The following is a 20,187-nucleotide window of genomic DNA, read 5'->3' as shown; positions in this document are numbered from 1 at the left end:
GTTTGTCCAAGTTGGGGTCCAAAATTAAACTTTGTTTGATTTTAACAAAAATTGAATATATGGGGTTCTTTGATATGCTGAATCTAACCATGTATTTTGATTTTGGACATTGGACCATAATAGGTAAATTAAAAAAAATCAAGTTCTTAGACCACATTCTTTCTGTGTCAGAAACCTATGCTGTGTCAAATATTTAATAACAATCCAAATTCAGAGCTGTATCAAGCTTGAATGTTGTGTCCATATTTGCCCCAACTGTTCAGGATTCGACCTCTGCGGTCGTATCAAGCTGCGCCCCAGCGAAGCATTTTATTGTGTTTTGGTTTGTTTTTCTTAAACTATAAGCAATAGGTCAACTATATTTGTTGTATGGAAGAATTGTTAGCTGTACATGCCTGCCTAGCATGGTTCATCTGACCTTGATCTCATTTTCATGGTTCATTGGTCAATGTTTAGTTTACTTGGTTAATGTTAAGTTTATGTGACAGTTGTAATAAAGCTTTATATTTAGGACTATCAACATAATATCAATGATTAGTAAAGAAGGCGAGATATTTCAGCGTGTGCACTCTTACTGATGTAGTTAAAGTCCAATCAACTTGAAAGTTAGTATACATGTTCCCTATGATATGATCTTTCTAATTTTAATGCCAAATTGAGTTTTGAACCCAATTTCACGTTCCACTGAACATAGAAAATGATAGTGCGAGTGGGGCATGTTCTATGGACACATTCTTTTTAATAAAGTTACAGTTTGTACATACCTGTCTACATGTCAGTTTGCAGAGTTTTCAAAAAGTGGAGGTCCGAAGGATTTGACCACCAGAATTTTGCAAAGGACCAACATAATTTTGATATTTTGCAATAGAGATAATAGTGAGGACAAGAGGATTTTCTTCAAGGACCACCAGGGGAAAAAAGATTTCGCTAACTCAGAGTTTGTAGACCATTTTCATGCCTTGCCCACTAGATCATGGTCCAGTGACTGAATTAATAAGTAATTTTGCTGTCCATCAGAGTGTTTTTTTCTGAATTTTTAGCTTATGCCATCACTTGGCGTCCGTTGTCATCCGTCGTCGTAAACTATTTCAAGAATCTTCTCCTCTAAAACTACTGGGCCAAATACCTTCAAACTTTAACTGAATGTTCCTTAACGTATCTAGTTTATAAATTGTATCCGAAGTTTTGATCCATCTACAAACATGGCCGCCATGGCTAATAATAGAACATAGGGGTCAAATGCAATTTTTGGCTTATATCTCAAAAACTAAAGCATTTAGAGCAAATCTGACAGGTATGTTCATTAGGTAAAGATCTATCAGCTCTGAAATTTTCAAACAAACCGAACAACCCATTGTTGTGTTGCTGCTATTAAATTGGTAATTTTAAGGAAATTTTGCAGTTTTTGGTTATTATTTTGAATATTATTATAGATAGAGATCAACTGTAAACAGCAATAATGTTCAGCAAAGTAAGATCTATAAAAAAGTTAATATGACCAAAATTGTCAATTGACCCCTTAAGGAGTTATTGCCCTTTAAAGACAATTTTACACAATTTGTTCATCTTGTTTGCTAACATTTAAAAATCTTCTCCTCTAAAACGACTGGGCCTAATACTTCTAAACTTTAACTGAATGTTCCTTAGGGTATCTAGTTTATAAATTGTATCTGAAGTTTTGATCCACCAACAAACATGGCCGCAATGGCTAAAAATAGAACATAGGGCTCAAATGCAGTTTTTGGCTTATATCTCAAAACTAAAGCATTTAAATCAAATCTGACAAAAATAGTCAATAAGGCAAGATCTATCAGCCCTGAAATTTGAAGACGAACAGAAAAACCCATTGTTGGGTTGCTGCCACTAAATTGGTAATTTTAAGGAAATTTTGCAGTTTTTATACGACCGCAAAAATAAAAAATTTTTTGGTTGTATATTGGTATGACGTTGGCGTCGTCATCCGAAGACACATTGGTTTTCGCACTCTAACTTTAGTTTAAGTGAATAGATCTCCATGAAATTTTACCATAAGGTTCAATACCACAAAAGGAGGGTTGGGATTGATTTTGGGGGTTATGGTACATGTACCAACAGTTAAGGAATAAGGGGCCAAAAAGGGGCCAAAAATAAGCATTTTTGTAACTTCCAGACAATAACTTGTGTGTAAGTGTATGGATCTCTCTGACATTGTACCACAAGGTTCCATATCACATAGGGAAGGCTGTAATTGATTTTGGGGGTAATTGCCTCAAAATTTTAGGAATTAGGGGCCAAAAAAAGGGCAAAAAACAAGCATTTTTCTAGTTTCATGACAATAACTTGTGTGTAAGTGTTTGGATATTTCTGAAATTGTACTACAAGGTTCCATATCACATAGGGAAGGCTGTAATTGATTTTGGGGGTAATTGCCTCAAAATTTTAGGAATTAGGGGCCAAAAAAAGGGCAAAAAACAAGCATTTTTCTAGTTTCATGACAATAACTTGTGTGTAAGTGTTTGGATATTTCTGAAATTGTACTACAAGGTTCCATATCACAAAGGGAAAGCTTTAATTGAGTTTGGGGGTAATTGCCCGAAATGTTTAGGAATTGGTGCCTAAAAGGGGCCAAAAATAAGCATTTTTCTAGTTTCCAGACAATAACTTGTGTTCAAGTGTATGGATCTCTCTGAAATTGTACTACAAGATACCATACCACAAAGGGAAGGCTGGGATTGATTTTGGGGGTGATGAATCATAAGGGGGTTCAAAAAATTCGGGGGGGATTTTTTTTTTTTTTCTTTTTTTTTCTTTTTTTCATTTTTTTTTCTTTTAAAATTTTCCATTTTAGTTGGTTATTTCTGATTTATATTTAAAAGCAAATAATAATGATATGGTAGGAGATACACACCAAACAGGATGTGTAAATTATTATATAATAAGTATTGTGCAATAGCAAGAAATTTTCAATTGCACAGTATTGCACAATAGCAAGAAATCTTCAATTGCACAGTATTGCGCAATAGCAAGAAATCTTCAATTGCACAGTATTGCGTAATAGCAAGAAATATCCAATAGCACAATATTGCGCAATAGCAAGAAATTGTCAATTGTTCAGTATTGCGCAATAGCAAGAAATATTCAATTGCACAGTATTGTGCAAAAGAAGATACTTTGTATAAATTGCTTATTTCTTGATCAATTTCAATGGTGTTTTATTCTTGAATTCTTGGGGTTCTTTAATATGCTGAATCTAACCGTGTATTAAGTTTTTGGATTTTGGGCCCCGTTTTTAAATTGGTCCACATTGAGGTCCAAAGGGTCCAAAATTTAACTTTGTTTGATTTCATCAAAAATTGAATTATTGGGGTTCTTTGATATGCGGAATCTAACCGTGTATTTAGATTCTTCATTTTTGGTTCCGTTTTGAAATTGGTCTACATTAAGGTCCAAAGGGTCCAAAATTAAACTTAGTTTGATTTTAACAAAAATTGAATTTTTAGGGTTCTTTGATCTGCTGAATCTAAACATGTATTTAGATTTTTGATTATGGGCCCAGTTTTCAAGTTGGTCCAAATCGGGGTCCAAAATTAAACTTTGTTTGATTTCAACAAAAATTGAATATATTGGGTTCTTTGATATGCTGAATCTAACCATGTATTTAGATTTTTGATTTTTTGGCCCCGTTATCAACTTTGTCCACATTGAGGTCAAATGGGTCCAAAATTAAACTTTGTTTGATTTCATCAAAAATTGAATTCTTGAGGTTCTTTGATATGCTGAATCTAACCATGTATTTAGATTTTGGATATTGGACCATAATAGGTGAATGTCCAATTTAAAATTTTTAAGTTCTTAGACCACATTCATTCTGTGTCAGAAACCTATGCTGTGTCAAATATTTAATCACAATCCAAATTCAGAGCTGTATCAAGCTTGAATGTTGTGTCCATACTTGCCCCAACTGTTCAGGGTTTGACCTCTGTTGTCGTATCAAGCTGCGCCCTGCGGAGCATTTTATTGGTTATTATCTTGAATATTATTGAAGGTAAAGATAAACTGTAAACAGCAAAAATGTTCAGCAAAGTATGATCTACAAAAAAAGTTTATATGACCAAAATTTTCAATTGACCCCTTAAGGAGTTATTGCCTTTAAAGACAATTTTACACAATTTGTTCATCTTGTTTGCTAACATTTAAAAATCTTCTCCTCTGAAACAACTGGGCCTAATACTAATTAACTTTAACTGAATGTTCCTTAGGGTAACAGGTTTATAAATTGTATCAGAAGTTTTAATCCATTAACAAACATGGCCGCCATGGCTAAAAATAGAACATAGGGGTCAAATTCAGTTTTTATACGACCACAAATAAATTTTGCGGTCGTATATTGGTATGACGTTGGCGTCAAGCTTGAATGTTGTGTCCATACTTGTCCCAACTGTTCAGGGTTCAACCTCTGCGGTCGTATCAAGCTGCCCCCAGTGGAGCATTTTATTGGCTTTTATCTCAAAAACTATAGCACTTAGAGCAAAAGTGACATGGAGTTAAAGTAATGAATAAGTCAAAATCTATATGCTATGAAATTTTCAGACCATTCTGACCACCTATTGTAGGGTTACTGTCTGAAATAGTTTATTTTTATGAAATTTTACTGTTTTTGGTTATAATCTTTAATATTATAATAGATAGAGAGAAAGTGTAAATGGCAAAAATAATCATTGATGAAAGATTTAAGCAAAGAATTAATAACAGGTGAGCGATTCAGGCTCTTGAGAGCCTCTTGTATGCCGACAGTAAAGAAATTTCCATCTATCAATAAAAGTTTTTTTATACGACCGCAAAAAAATTTTGTGGTCGTATATTGGTATAACGTTGGCGTCGTCGTCGTCATCCGAAGACAAATTGGTTTTCGCACTCTAACTTTAGTTTAACATGTTTAAGTAAATGGATCTCTATGAAATTTTACCATAAGGTTCAATACCTCAAAAGGAAGGTTGGGATTGATTTTGGGGGTTATGGTACCAACAGTTAAGGAATTAGGGGCCAAAAAGGGGACGATAAATAAGCATTTTTGTAACTTCCAGACATAACTTGTGTGTTAGAGTATGGATCTCATCTGACATTGTATCACAAGGTTCCATATCACAAAGGGAGTGCTTGGATTGATTTTGGGGGTAATTGCCTCAAAATTTTAGGAATTAAGGGCCAAAAAAGGAGCAAAAAACAAGCATTTTTCCAGTTTCATGACAATAACTTGTGTGTAAGTCTATGGATCTTTCTGAAATTGAACTACTAGGTTCCATATCACAAAGGGAAAGCTGTAATTGAGTTTGGGGGTAATTCCCCGAAACGTTTAGGAATAAGGGGCCAAAAATAAGCATTTTTGTAACTTCCAGACAATAACTTGTGTTCAAGTGTATGGATCTCTCTGAAATTGTACTGCAAGGTTCCATATCACAAAGGTAGTGCTTGGATTGATTTTGGGGGTAATTGCCTCAAAATTGTAGGAATTAGGGGCCAAAAAAGGAGCAAAAAACAAGCAATTTTCTAGTTTCATGACAATAACTTGTGTGTTAGTCTATGGATCTTTCTGAAATTGTACTACAAGGTTCCATATCACAAAGGGAAAGCTGGAATTGAGTTTGGGGGTAATTGCCCAAAACCTTTAGGAATAAGGGGCCAAAAATAAGCATTTTTCTAGTTTCCAGACAATAACTTGTGTTCAAGTGTATGGATCTCTCTGAAATTGTACTACAAGGTACCATACCACAATGGGAAGGCTGGGATTGATTTTGGGGGTAATTGCCTCAAAATTTTAGGAATAAGGGGCCAAAAAGGTGCAAAAAATAAGCATTTTTCTAGTTTCCAGACAATAACTTGTGTGTAAGTGTTTGGATCTTTCTGAAATTGTACTACAAGGTTCCATATCACAAAGGGAAAGCTGGAATTGAGTTTGGGGGTAATTACCCGAAACGTTTAGGAAAAAGGGGCCAAAAATAAGCATTTTTGTAACTTCCAGACATAACTTGTGTGTTAGAGTTTGGATCTCTCTGACATTGTACCACAAGGTTTCATATCACAAAGGGAATGCTTGGATTGATTTTGGGGGTGATTGTCTCAAAATTTTAGGAATTAGGGGCCAAAAAAGGAGCAAAAAACAAGCATTTTTCTAGTTTCATGACAATAACTTGTGTGTTAGTCTATGGATCTTTCTGAAATTGTACTACAAGGTTCCATATCACAAAGGGAAAGCTGGAATTGAGTTTGGGGGTAATTGCCCAAAACGTTTAGGAATAAGGGGCCAAAAATAAGCATTTTTCTAGTTTCCAGACAATAACTTGTGTTCAAGTGTATGGATCTCTCTGAAATTGTACTACAAGGTACCATACCACAATGGGAAGGCTTGGGATTGATTTTGGGGGTAATTGCCTCAAAATTTTAGGAATTAGGGGCCAAAAAAGGGGCAAAAAAATAAGCATTTTTCTAGTTTCCAGACAATAACTTGTGTGTAAGTGTATCAATGCATCTTTCTGAAATTGTACTACAAGGTTCCATATCACAAAGGGAAAGCTGGAATTGAGTTTGGGGTAATTACCCGAAACGTTTAGGAAAAAGGGGCCAAAAAATAAGCATTTTTGTAACTTCCAGACATAACTTGTGTGTTAGAGTTTGGATCTCTCTGACATTGTACCACAAGGTTCCATATCACAAAGGGAATGCTTGGATTGATTTTGGGGGTGATTGCCTCAAAATTTAAGGAATTAGGGGCCAAAAAAGGAGCAAAAAACAAGTATTTTTCTAGTTTCATGACAATAACTTGTGTGTTAGTCTATGGATCTTTCTGAAATTGTACTACAAGGTTCCATATCACAAAGGAAAAGCTGGAATTGAGTTTGGGGGTAATTGCCTGAAACATTTAGGAATAAGTGGCCAAAAAGGGGCCAAAAATAAGCATTTTTCTAGTTTCCAGACAATAACTTGTGTTCAAGTGTATGGATCTCTCTGAAATTGTACAACAAGGTACCATACCACAAAGGGAAGGCTGGGAATGATTTTGGGGGTAATTGCCTCAAAATTTTAAGAATTAGGGGCCAAAAAGGAGCAAAAAAACAAGCATTTTTCTAGTTTCAGGACAATAACTTGTGTGTAAGTCAATGGATCTTTCTGAAATTGTACTACAAGGTTCCATATCACAAAGGAAAAGCTGGAATTGAGTTTCGGGGTAATTGCCTGAAACGTTTAGGAATAAGGGGCCAAAAATAAGCATTTTTGTAACTTCCAGACATAACTTGTGTGTTAGAGTATGGATCTCATCTGACATTGTATCACAAGGTTCCATATCACAAAGGAAGTGCTTGGATTGATTTTGGGGATAATTGCCCTCAAAATTTTAGGAATTAGGGGCCAAAAAAGGAGCAAAAAACAAGCATTTTTCTAGTTTCATGACAATAACCTTGTGTGTTAGTCTATGGATCTCTCTGAAATTGTACTGCAAGGTACATACCACAAAGGAAGGCTGGGATTGATTTTGGGGGTAATTGCCCGAAACGTTTAGGAATAAGGGGCCAAAAATAAGCATTTTTGTAACTTCCAGACATAACTTGTGTGTTAGAGTATGGATCTCATCTGACATTGTATCACAAGGTTCCATATCACAAAGGGGAGTGCTTGGATTGATTTGGGGGGTAATTGCCTCAAAATTTTAGGAATTAGGGGCCAAAAAAGGAGCAAAAAACAAGCATTTTTCCAGTTTCATGACAATAACTTGTGTGTTAGTCTATGGATCTTTCTGAAATTGTACTACAAGGTTCCATATCACAAAGGGAAAGCTGTAATTGAGTTTGTGGGGGTAATTGCCCCGAAACGTTTGAGAATAAGGGGCCAAAAATAAGCATTTTTGTAACTTCCAGACAATAACTTGTGTTCAAGTGTATGGATCTCTCTCAAATTGTACTGCAAGGTTCCATATCACAAAGGGAATGCTTGGATTGATTTTGGGAGTAATTACCTCAAAATTTTAGGAATTAGGGGCCAAAAAGGAGCAAAAAACAAGCATTTTTCCAGTTTCATGACAATAACTTGTGTGTTAGTCTATGGATCTTTCTGAAATTGTACTACAAGGTTCCATATTACAAAGGGAAAGCTGGAATTGAGTTGGGGGTAATTGCCCGAAGCGTTTAGGAATAAGGGGCCAAAAATAAGCATTTTCTAGTTTCCAGACATAACTTGTGTTCAAGTGTATGGATCCCTCTGAAATTGTACTGCAAGGTACCATACCACAAAGGGAAGGCTGGGATTGAGTTTGGGGGTAATTGCCCGAAGCGTTTAGGAATAAGGGGCCAAAAAGGGGCCAAAAATAAGCATTTTTTCTAGTTTCCAGACAATAACTTGTGTTCAAGTGTATGGATCTCTCTGAAATTGTACTACAAGGTACCATACCACAAAGGGAAGGATCGGAATGATTTTGGGGGTAATTGCCTCAAAATTTTAAGAATTAGGGGCCAAAAAGGAGCAAAAAACAAGCATTTTTCTAGTTTCAGGACAATAACTTGTGTGTAAGTCAATGGATCTTTCTGAAATTGTACTACAAGGTTCCATATCACAAAGGAAAGCTGGAATTGAGTTTGGGGGTAATTGCCCGAAACGTTTAGGAATAAGGGGCCAAAAATAAGCATTTTTGTAACTTCCAGACATAACTTGTGTGTTAGAGTATGGATCTCATCTGACATTGTATCACAAGGTTCCATATCACAAAGGGAGTGCTTGGATTGATTTGGGGGGTAATTGCCTCAAAATTTTAGGAATTAGGGGCCAAAAAAGGAGCAAAAAACAAGCATTTTTCTAGTTTCATGACAATAACTTGTGTGTTAGTCTATGGATCTTTCTGAAATTGTACTACAAGGTTCCATATCACAAAGGGAAAGCTGTAATTTAGTTTGGGGGTAATTGCCCGAAATGTTTAGGAATAAGGGGCCAAAAATAAGCATTTTTGTAACTTCCAGACAATAACTTGTGTTCAAGTGTATGGATCTCTCTGAAATTGTACTGCAAGGTTCCATATCACAAAGGGAATGCTTGGATTGATTTTGGGGGTAATTGCCTCAAAATTTTAGGAATTAGGGGCCAAAAAAGGAGCAAAAAATAAGCATTTTTCCAGTTTCATGGCAATAACTTGTGTGTTAGTCTATGGATCTTTCTGAAATTGTACTACAAGGTTCCATATTACAAAGGGAAAGCTGGAATTGAGTTGGGGGTAATTCCCCGAAGCGTTTAGGAATAAGGGGCCAAAAATAAGTATTTTTCTAGTTTCCAGACAATAACTTGTGTTCAAGTGTATGGATCTCTCTGAAATTGTACTGCAAGGTACCATACCACAAAGGGAAGGCTGGGATTGATTTTGGGGGTAATTGCCTCAAAAGTGTAGGAATTAGGGGCCAAAAAAGGAGCAAAAAACAAGCATTTTTCTAGTTTCAGGACAATAACTTGTGTGTTAGTCTATGGATTTTTCTGAAATTGTACTGCAAGGTTCCATATCACAAAGGGAAAGCTGGAATTGAGTTTGGGGGTAATTGCCCGAAACGTTTAGGAATAAGGGGCCAAAAATAAGCATTTTTGTAATTTCCTGACAATAACTTGTGTTCAAGTGTATGGATCTCTCTGAAATTGTACTGCAAGGTTCCATATCACAAAGGGAATGCTTGGATTGATTTTGGGGGTAATTGCCTCAAAATTTTAGGAATGAGGGGCCAAAAAAGGAGCAAAAAACAAGCATTTTTCTAGTTTCATGACAATAACTTGTGTGTTAGTCTATGGATCTTTCTGAAATTGTACTACAAGGTTCCATATCACAAAGGGAAAGCTGGAATTGAGTTTGGGGGTAATTGCCTGAAACGTTTAGGAATAAGGGGCCAAAAATAAGCATTTTTCTAGTTTCAAGACAATAACTTGTGTGTTAGTCTATGGATCTTTCTGAAATTGTACTACAAGGTTCCATATCACAAAGGGAAAGCTGGAATTGAGTTTTGGGGTAATTGCCCGAAACGTTTAGGAATAAGGGGCCAAAAATAAGCATTTTTGTAACTTCCAGACATAACTTGTGTGTTAGAGTATGGATCTCTCTGACATTGTACCACAAGGTTCCATATCACAAAGGGAATGCTTGGATTGATTTGGGTTGTAATTGCCTCAAAATTTTAGGAATTAGAGGCCAAAAAAGGAGCAAAAAACAAGCATTTTTCTAGTTTCATGACAATAACTTGTGTGTTAGTCTATGGATCTTTCTGAAATTGTACTACAAGGTTTCATATCACAAAGGGAAAGCTGGAATTGAGTTTGGGGGTAATTGCCCGAAACGTTTAGGAAAAAGGGGCCAAAAAGGGGCCAAAAATAAGCATTTTTGTTCCTTCCAGACAACAACTTGTGTTCTAGTGTATGGATCTCTCTGAAATTGTACTGCAAGGTTCCATATCACAAAGGGAATGCTTGGATAGATTTTGGGGGTAACTGCCTCAAAATTTTAGGAATGAGGGCCAAAAAAGGAGCAAAAAACAAGCATTTTTCTAGTTTCATGACAATAACTTGTGTGTTAGTCTATGGATCTTTCTGAAATTGTATTATATGGTTCCATATTACAAAGGGAAAGCTGGAATTGAGTTTGGGGGTAATTGCCCGAAGCGTTTAGGAATAAGGGGCCAAAAATAAGCATTTTTCTAGTTTCCAGACAATAACTTGTGTTCAAGTGTATGGATCTCTCTGAAATTGTACTGCAAGGTACCATACCACAAAGGGAAGGCTGGGATTGATTTTGGGGGTAATTGCCCGAAACGTTTAGGAATAAGGGGCCAAAAATAAGCATTTTTGTAACTTCCTGACAATAACTTGTGTATGGATCTCTCTGAAATTGTACTGCAAGGTTCCATATCACAAAGGGAATGCTTGGATTGATTTTGGGGGTAATTGCCTCAAAATTTTAGGAATTAGGGGCCAAAAAAGGAGCAAAAAACAAGCATTTTTCTAGTTTCATGACAATAACTTGTGTGTTAGTCTATGGATCTTTCTGAAATTGTACTACAAGGTTCCATATCACAAAGGGAAAGCTGGAATTGAGTTTGGGGGTAATTGCCCGAAATGTTTAGGAATAAGGGGCCAAAAATAAGCATTTTTTAAGTTTCCAGACAATAACTTGTGTTCAAGTGTATGGATCTCTTTGAAATTGTACTGCAAGGTACCATACCACAAAGGGAAGGCTGGGATTGATTTTGGGGGTAATTGCCTCAAAATTTTAGGAATTAGGGGCCAAAAAGGGGCAAAAAACAAGCATTTTTCTAGTTTCAGGACAATAATTTGTGTGTAAGTGTATGGATCTTTCTGAAATTGTACTACACGGTTCCATAGCACAAAGGGAAAGCTGGGTTTGAGTTTGGGGGTAATTGCCCTAAATGTTTAGGAATTTGGGGCCAAAAAGGGGCCAAAAAACAAGCATTTTTCTAGTTTATATAAAAGCAAATAATAATGATATGGTTTAAATATGTAAATTAAAAAATTTTAAGTTCTTAGACCACATTCATTCTGTGGCAGAAACCTATGCTGTGTCAAATATTTAATCAATCCAAATTCAGTGCTGTATCAAGCTTGAATGTTATGTCCATACCCTTCCCTAGATTTTCCATCAAACATGATGGAATTTTGTGATGGAAAAAATGCCATCACATTCCATCATGTTGATGGAGTATTGGAACAACTTTCCATCAACTTTCCATCAATGCTGGAAAATGGTTGATGGAAAAGGTTTGATGGAATTTGTGTTCATGATGATGGAAAATTGATGGCATAATTTCCATCTGATGGATAATTGATGGTATTTTTGCCATCTGATGGATAATTGATGGTATTTTTGCCATCTGATGGAAAACTGATGGTAATTTTGCTATCAGATGGAAAACCAATTGAATATTTCCATTACATGTAAAATGCATGGAAACTTGAAGGAGAATTGACCATCAGATGGAATTTGATGGATGAGTAAGGAGAATGTCTTTAGAAAATCTTTCCATTTATAGCATTTTCTGTGATTAAATAAAAACAATATTTGTTCTCTGTCGTCTATAGGTAGTCCAGTTACATGTGTGTATCTTTTCGTTCAGTGCTCCATTCAACTCGCTGTCCTTAAAGTTGAGTTTGTTGACGGCAAATTCTGAAAAATAAAAGTAAAAGAATCTAGCATATAAAAGAATAAATTAACATTGTACAGATATAAAGTTAGTTAGTTACATTTGTTGTCAATTCTGAAATTATCAAATGAAAATAACACTTTTTGAAAAGATTTGTATTAATGTGTCACTTGCAGGGTCAATTTCTAAGATTGTCAAATCCTTCTAGAAATTTAATATTCAGAGGTGGATTTAGGAAAGGGGGCTCCCACTTTCTGAGCTTTAGAGCTACATAACTTATTGCATAGAAGTTTTATAAGTCTTACTCCTAATGTTGACTTAATTGCCACCACCACCACCCTGGTTCAGCACCTGATATATAACTGTACAATACATTAAACCTCATGTCAGTACTAAATTATCATCATTATAATAAGTGACTGTCCCTAGAAATAAAGAGGTTGTCCTTTGAAGTTTCTTTTTTGTTTATTATTTGTTTTTCATAATCATTGTACTATAACATATGGGTCTTGTCCATGTTTTATATCATACTTTTGGTGGGTAGTGTTTATACTATACATGTATATATAAAGATATATTATTTTACAATTGTGGATATATAAATGTCATATTGTCAGTCACACCACACGGCACAGATCTCTAATTTTATAGCAAAATTACTTTTTCAGAAGTACTATTTTATAAAACAAATAATGTTTTAAAATGATACAAAATATGACTCATGTCCTACACAATTTTATATGTATATGCATATTTTTTGTGTCATTTGGTCTCTTGTGGAGAGTTGTCTCATTGGCAAGCATACCACATCTTCTTTATTAATACTTTTTATAAATCTATGACCTTCTTTTTTTCTTGACTCTTAAAAGTTAATAAAACACTTTAAATGTCACTACTTTGAACTAAAAGAGCATGCACATATATTCAAAATTGTGGAAATTCTAAATACATTGTACTTACCAAAAGATATAATCCAAAATATGTTTACACCTGAGACGTCCCAAAAATATATATAGGCGGTGCTCCTATCATTGGCGGTAACACTACACAGTTTTGTACATACACATGGCGACACGAAACACAATCGGAAATCCATTTTACGATATCAAATTTTCAAAACGTAGTGGAAAATATCATGCGCCACTTGGGCGCTTACATTTGTCACTCTATGCCCCATTTCTGGTCGAAAAGGGCAATTGGCGCAAGGCGGACGTCCTTCCCAATCACTGTGTTTAATAGCTTATTTAAATGGCTGTCAAGTTCCCATTAAAAAAAATTGACTTGTATTTATTTTAATGTCAGATCCTTAAACTCCCATCAAAATTAGATACTAGTACTTACTACTAGCAAACTTGTTGGCCATTTTTAATTGCTGCTTAGATTGTTAAATTACCAATCAAAATGGTTCCCACCCCACCCCCTCCTCCTCATGTTCACTAATACCCTTAAGCATTTCATTGTCTTAATTCAATAATTGTATTTAGATACACATTGTTTACCATGGCTTAACGATGCTCGCTGTTCAGTTTCAAATATTATAAGGCCTAAAATAAAATATTGTCTGTTTCCCCAATCCCTACCGACCAGTCTTCATGCTAAGCCACAGGCCCAGCAGCCCAGGATTGTAAAATTGTTTTGGGGCCTGTCCAAATCATCTTTACAGGCCAACAGAATCTAACTAAAATTTGCTGAAAATTGAGCTCTGGGCCTGTAGATTCAAAGGTTTATCGTGAAGACTGACCGACCCTGCAAAAACAGGTCCGACTCATAAAATTTTATTGTCAAAACTAAGTCAAATTTTATTTTATTCAGTTCCAATTTTCAGGCTTGCCAGATCGACAGATATTGTTCCAGCTTTCTGGCTTGGCGGTGTCGGGATTGGGGAAACAAACAATATATTAATTTAGGCTTAATAAAAATCAGATATAAAGGATACATGTTAAGTTCTTCTCCTTTCTGTAATTAAATTTGCTGTCTCTGTACTTCCAACTAGTATTGCTGAGTAAAGGTAACTGGAATCTGCATGCAATCTGTTTACTATCAAAATTGGCAGCTCCATTTTAAAATCATTAAATCCCCTAAAAGTAAAAAAAAAATCCACAAAGAATCAATTGTTCTAGAGTCTAGACGTTTTGAAGCAATAAATTCAATAGAAATATTATTGCATGTTTAAACAGTACATTGGAAGCCATTTGGAATCAAATTAATTACCCTCCACCTTTTTTTATCCCCTGAAGATTAAAAACTGGCGACTTATTATTTTCACCAAATAACCATTCACACAACTCAATATTTTTTTACATGTCTACCAGTTATGCCTCAAGATTATTCATTGTCAAAAACTCATGTTAAAAATAAATATAATTTTCAGTTTATGATTTCAGACTTTCTGATGTTGATTTGCTCAAATAAAAACAATAAAAAAATCATAGTTCCTCAATAAATTATAATTTATAATCATAATATACATATGTTGAATTAAATTTTTAATGCACTTATCTGAAAACATCTGCATCGGATTTTCCAGCATTGGATTTTCATGTTTGATCTCCATATCAGCGTAATCACATTTTGATGACGTTAATTCTCAAGTGCGCTAACGTCGAAATGACAATCTCGCCCCATATTATATCGACCAGAAGTTGATCCGTTCCCGTACCGGTATTATGAAAATAGATCAAGAGTGTCGCATAAAAATATTACAACTGGCCAGTTATAAATAAAAGAAAAAAACAACGTTAATTTAATCGGCACAGGGTGCATGCGGATGAACTATTGGCCGCATTATCTAGAGCGGTATTTTCTAGGGTCGAACTGTTCAGTACAATTACAAAAAACATGTGGTAATGATTTGTTTACATAAATTTTACACAAGTTGAGAAACCAATGTTTCACGATGTCGATCATTGGTCTGATAATTAATAGAAACGCACTTATGTGAACTTGGGAGAAAATCAGAAACGCCCCAGCTTGTCTGGCAAAACAGCCGTTGGCGTTTCTCGAGTTCCCTGTCGTTTATATCGCGAAAATCTCGGCATTTTTCTTACTTTGAAATACGGTCAAACTGAAATTCGTAATTCTTCCATGAACAGGAAGTTCAGCTAGCTGTGTAAACTGTAAAAATTAAGTGACCCATTAAGTGCATGGCTTCACCTGACAGCTTTGGTGTCAAACACATTGTTAAACAACCAATATTTCAAAAATGTTTGCCAAAAAAAAAATGAGTTACTTCCCCTTTTTTATCACCTTTTCACAATATATTCCGTTAATTTATGGGTTTTTTTTTCGTAATTAAATAGATATAAAACAAATTGAATGCAAATGCATATAAGAATATTTCTTTTAATTATTTTTAACCTGAAAACACTTAAAATATAAATATTTTGAAAATTGTTTTTTTCATCTTTACCTCCATTCATTGATCTATCAAGTGCATCAAAAGAATAATTCAAATTGGTTTTATTGTGAGGTTGCATAAGATACTAAAGAAGAGTAACCAACAGGTTAACTTATATGAAACTCCTAAAGCACTAAATATTTAAATTCAGCTGCAGTGTGAACATGTTATTAGTCACTATCAATGACCCGAGATATTTAAAGCTAAACATAAAGAAATGTGCCAAAAGTATTGAATTTTAGTACTCCCCTTCAACTGAAACTTGATTTTACCTTAGTGCCTGAGTTTTATTTTAGTTTAATTGCCCTTTTTTCAATGACATTTTACGAATACAATTGTCATTTTTCTGACTAGAGCACCCTGCCCTTTTTAAATCCTGGCTAGAACACTATCTTCATGTGAATGTGAATATATATATATTTAACAAACAATAGTTAATTTCAGTCCCAAAGATTTTCTTTTTTATTTGGTTGAATTTGTAATACAGATTATATTTTTTCTTAAGTCCCAATACCAGGAATCATCCAGGACTTTTTTTTTTTTTTTTTTCCATTCAGATAGAATTTGTAAATGTCCTGAAAGTTGAATGAATGATGATCGAAAAGTCCTGATAATATTCTGGTTTATATAAAGAAAGTCTTAAGAGTATCCTGAGAATTCCCCCAGTTTTAAGCTGCTTGATTTGAAAGTCCTGGCATTTTCTGGAATTCTCCCATTAAGTTTTTTCCTAAAAAAAGGACTTATAGCCTATCAGGATATTTTCAGGATATCCCAGGATAATCTTGAGATATCCTTATTATAAAAGTTGTCAGGATTTATTTCTGCAAGGGGTGTACACATCATTTGATGGAAAATGTAAAAATAAAAGTATTGGTTACAGAACAGTCATATAAATAGTGACATAAAGTAATTGTAACAAAAAATAATATGTCGCATTTAATTATTTTACACTGGTTGAAATAAAAACCAAAGTATTCTTGAAATCCTTTCCTGTTTCAAGATATCATAAGTGTATTGCACAGTTTAGGAAATTGTTTGTTGCAACTTTCTAGCAAACAAACTCTTTCTTGCAACAGTGCAGCAAAATACTGCAACTTTCTCACGAACAAATATTATTGCAGTAACATTGAGAGATTATGTTACAGGTTACAGCTGCAACAACATGTAACTTTCTTGCTAGTACTTTTTGTAAACAAATTTGTTTGATCCAATATAATAGAAAACTTTTTACTTCAGTAAGGGATGTTAAATTTTTAGACACAATTTTGCTGAAATTTTCTAAGTTTTTTTCCATCAAGCAAAATGACAGAGTTTAAATACCATCACACTTTCCAACAACAAAATATTCTAAGTCCAAATTCCATCTCACTTTCCATCAAAGAAAATGTTTAAGTCCAATTTCCATCAAACTTCCTTCATTTCCATCCTATTTTCCATCAGATGGAATAAATGCCATCATATTTTCCATCAGAGGGTAAAAATGCCATCCAATTTTCCATCAGGGGTTAAAGATGCCATCAAATTTTCCATCAAAAGAATGCGGATGGAAATAAAATTCCTAATTTCCATCATCCTTTGATGGATTTTTTTGGTTAAGAATGGAATTCCATCAAGTACCATCAACTTTCCATCAATTGTCCATCAAGTGTTGATGGAAAATGAAGAAATTGATGGAAGATCTAGGGAAGGGTACTTGCCCCAACTGTTCAGGGTTAGACCTCTGCTGTCGTATCAAGCTTTGCCCAGCGGAGCATTTTATTGTCATGTGAAATACTTAGGACCTTGACCCCATTTGCATAGTTCATTGGTCAATGTTAAAGGGGCATTAGCTGTCAAATTCATGTTCACCGATTTGACTCAAATTTTCAAAATTTGATTTATAACATACTAAAACGTAGATCTAAATTATAAAAAGCCTAAGATAAACAATTTGCAATGCATGGGCTTGATAATATGTATCAGCATTTCATTTGTATTTTAGTGTAGGCACCATCTAATTAACTATCAAGATGACCTCAGAACACTGCCGACAGTCATATAACCTGATATAAACATGATTAACATAAATATAGATTTAAATAGATTACTTAAAAATATCTTCTCTTTTGAAACTGCTAAATCAATTTCAGCCAAACTTAGGCTGAATGAGTGTCAGAGTATCTAGTATAAATTTTGTATTTTATTTCCTTGTACGTCAAGAAACATAGCCACTATGGCTAAAATGGAACATAGGGGGTAAAATGCATTTTTTTGCTTTGGAAGAAAATATGACAGATACAAAGAACATTTCAATGGCATTTTTAAGCCACTCATTAATATATATATTGAAAAGCAAAAATAATCATTGATGAAAGATTTAAGTAAAAAATTACAGGTGAGCGATTCAGGCTCTTGAGAGCCTCTTGTTAACACTTACCATGCTGAATTGTTTTCAGAAAATGTCTAATTTCCGTTTATCTGCAAAAATATGCAAATTATATTCAAATGAACTTTACCCTGCTGCTGAAGCATATTGATCCCTTTATATCTAAGGTAGGTGATCACGGGGCGGGCTGGTTGGGATGAGGAGGCGGGGATGGGTAGGCGGGAATTTGCCCCAAAGTTGGTCATCTGGTGCAAAAAGCGTCAATTTTGACGATTTTTCGTCCTATTTCTTGACCCCGAAGACCGAGGATTGCTGATATAGATATTCAGCTGTAGTCTGCATGTACAGTTGACCCCAGTAAACACATTAACCCCAACAGTTCTTAAGTTGGAGTGAAACTGATCTGGGAACACCAGTCTAAAGAAGGTCATTTGGACAAAAAAATACGGAATTTCACGATTTTTTCCGATTTTTGACTTCAACTGGACCTGAAACTGGAAGTAGTCGTTTCCTATGCGTATTTCAATAATAATTATGATCAGTAGATACATGTATATGCCTGGGCGTTTACACTATTTTTGAAAGATTTATGTCTCTGAACTTCCTGTGTAAGACACCAAAGGGAAGCCCACCCCTCCAGAAAAACCAGTTTTATTTGATTTCAATTTTCCAAGTTCGTATTTGAGCTCAAAATGCGACTTAAACATGAGAAACATGACAACAGATAGCCTCAGGTTGAGGGAACATGCATCAATTTCGAAATAAGTATCATAAAGTTGACCTCTAAAAGTATGGAGAGCCATTGGAGCCAAATAACGATGGTTTGGGTAATCCCGTCATATGACAGGCACAGCATGGTAAGGGTAATGTTATCTGACCACATTTATTCCCTGTCAGAAATCTATAATGTGTCAAATATTTAATCACTATCCAAATTCTGAGCTGTATCAAGCTTGAATATTGTGTCCATAACTGCCCCAACAGTTCAGAGTTGACCTCTGTGGTCGTATCCAGCTGCTCCAGGCGGAGCGCATTTTTTGTGGATCTAATCAGTCCATCAAATGGTTTACCCTTGTTTAACTTTCAATGTTGACATTCTTTTCCTTTTAATAGTTGGGCACGCCTAATTCATGTGTAACCCATCTCTAGCTTATTTAATAAGGGGTTAAATTGAAGGTCACATGAATACGGGTTCCATGAGATTGAATTATTCTCTTGCAAGTGATGTTTCTTAGATTATTTTGACAAAATTGAACCAGACTCGCTGCTAAAAGCAAATTATTATTTCACTTTCATTTAATAATTATAATGATTGAACAAAAAAAAAAATCATATTCTATTTTTTTTTATATCTTGTAGCTAATCATTTTGCTAATGCCCCTTTAAGATTTTGTGGTTTGATCTGTTTCTCAGGTACTATTAGCTTGCAATAGGACATCTATATTTGGTGTATGAAATGATTGTATGGTGCACATGTCCGTCTGACATGGTTCATAAGACTGTGACTTCATTTTCATAGAACATTCATGACATTGTTAGTTTTAAGTTTATGTGATACTTGTAGTAAAACCTTCGTATTAGGCCATGCAAAATTGATTGTTTGTTTCCCCTAACCCTGCTGGGTCTGTCATGTATGTTTTTACCCTCTGGGTCAATTCTTTTTTTTTCTCTTTTTTTTTTTTGCAGATTTTGAACATGAATTCAATGATAAGCAGATCTAGAGTTCTCGAAAAGTGGTGGTTAAAGGTTTTGACCAGCAAAATTTTGCAAAGGACTGACACAATTCGGTATTTTGCAATAGAAATAATAGTGAGGACCAGCAGATTTTCTTCAAGGCCCACCAGGGAAATAAAGATTTTCGAGAACTCTGGATTAGTAAAACAGGCGAGAGATTTTAGTGTGTGCACTCTTGTTTTTATGCCCCACATAGGGGCATTATGTTTTTTGGTCTGTGCTTCTGTTTGTCTGTCCTTTCGTCCGTCTGTCCCCCTTCAGGTTAAAGTTATTGGTCAGGGTAGTTTTTGATGAAGTTGAAGTGATATGATCTTTCTAATTTTAATGCCAAATTAGAGTTTTGACCCCAATTTTACGGTCCATTGAACATAGAAAATGATAGTGCGGGTGGGGCATCCGTGTACTGCATACACATTCTTGTTATAATTTTATTCTAAAAAATATGGCATCACTATCTGTTGTACAGGCTAGAGGTTGACTGGAAAAAAATGTATTCACCTGTATTAGGTAGTTGTGAATAAAGTTAGATAACTGAATTTTAG

The 20,187-nt window shown here is 34.9% G+C and overlaps 1 protein-coding gene and 1 long non-coding RNA gene across 6 annotated transcripts in view; both read left to right on the top strand.

Moving 5' to 3' along the window:
• Positions 1-20,187, top strand: part of LOC127706098 (uncharacterized) — a 49,983-nt gene that overhangs the window by 13,075 nt on the left and 16,721 nt on the right. The window lies entirely within an intron of this gene.
• LOC127706106 (uncharacterized) lies at positions 1,930-9,600 on the top strand. Of its 5 annotated transcripts, none has more exons than XR_007984218.1 (5): positions 1,934-2,361; positions 5,276-5,441; positions 6,064-6,359; positions 7,000-7,161; positions 9,505-9,600. It is a non-coding gene; the product is annotated as an uncharacterized LOC127706106 (long non-coding RNA). The 5 variants fall into 5 exon arrangements; XR_007984214.1 differs by having other exon boundaries at positions 1,936-2,523; XR_007984216.1 differs by lacking the exon at positions 6,064-6,359 and having other exon boundaries at positions 1,930-2,523; positions 6,544-7,161; positions 9,505-9,582.

The sequence above is a fragment of the Mytilus californianus genome, unplaced genomic scaffold (assembly GCF_021869535.1).
Source record: "Mytilus californianus isolate M0D057914Y unplaced genomic scaffold, xbMytCali1.0.p SCAF_6, whole genome shotgun sequence".
NCBI lineage: Eukaryota > Metazoa > Mollusca > Bivalvia > Mytilida > Mytilidae > Mytilus > Mytilus californianus.
The sequence above is the reverse complement of the archived record's forward strand: the minus strand, read 5'-3'. Positions and strand labels throughout refer to the sequence as shown.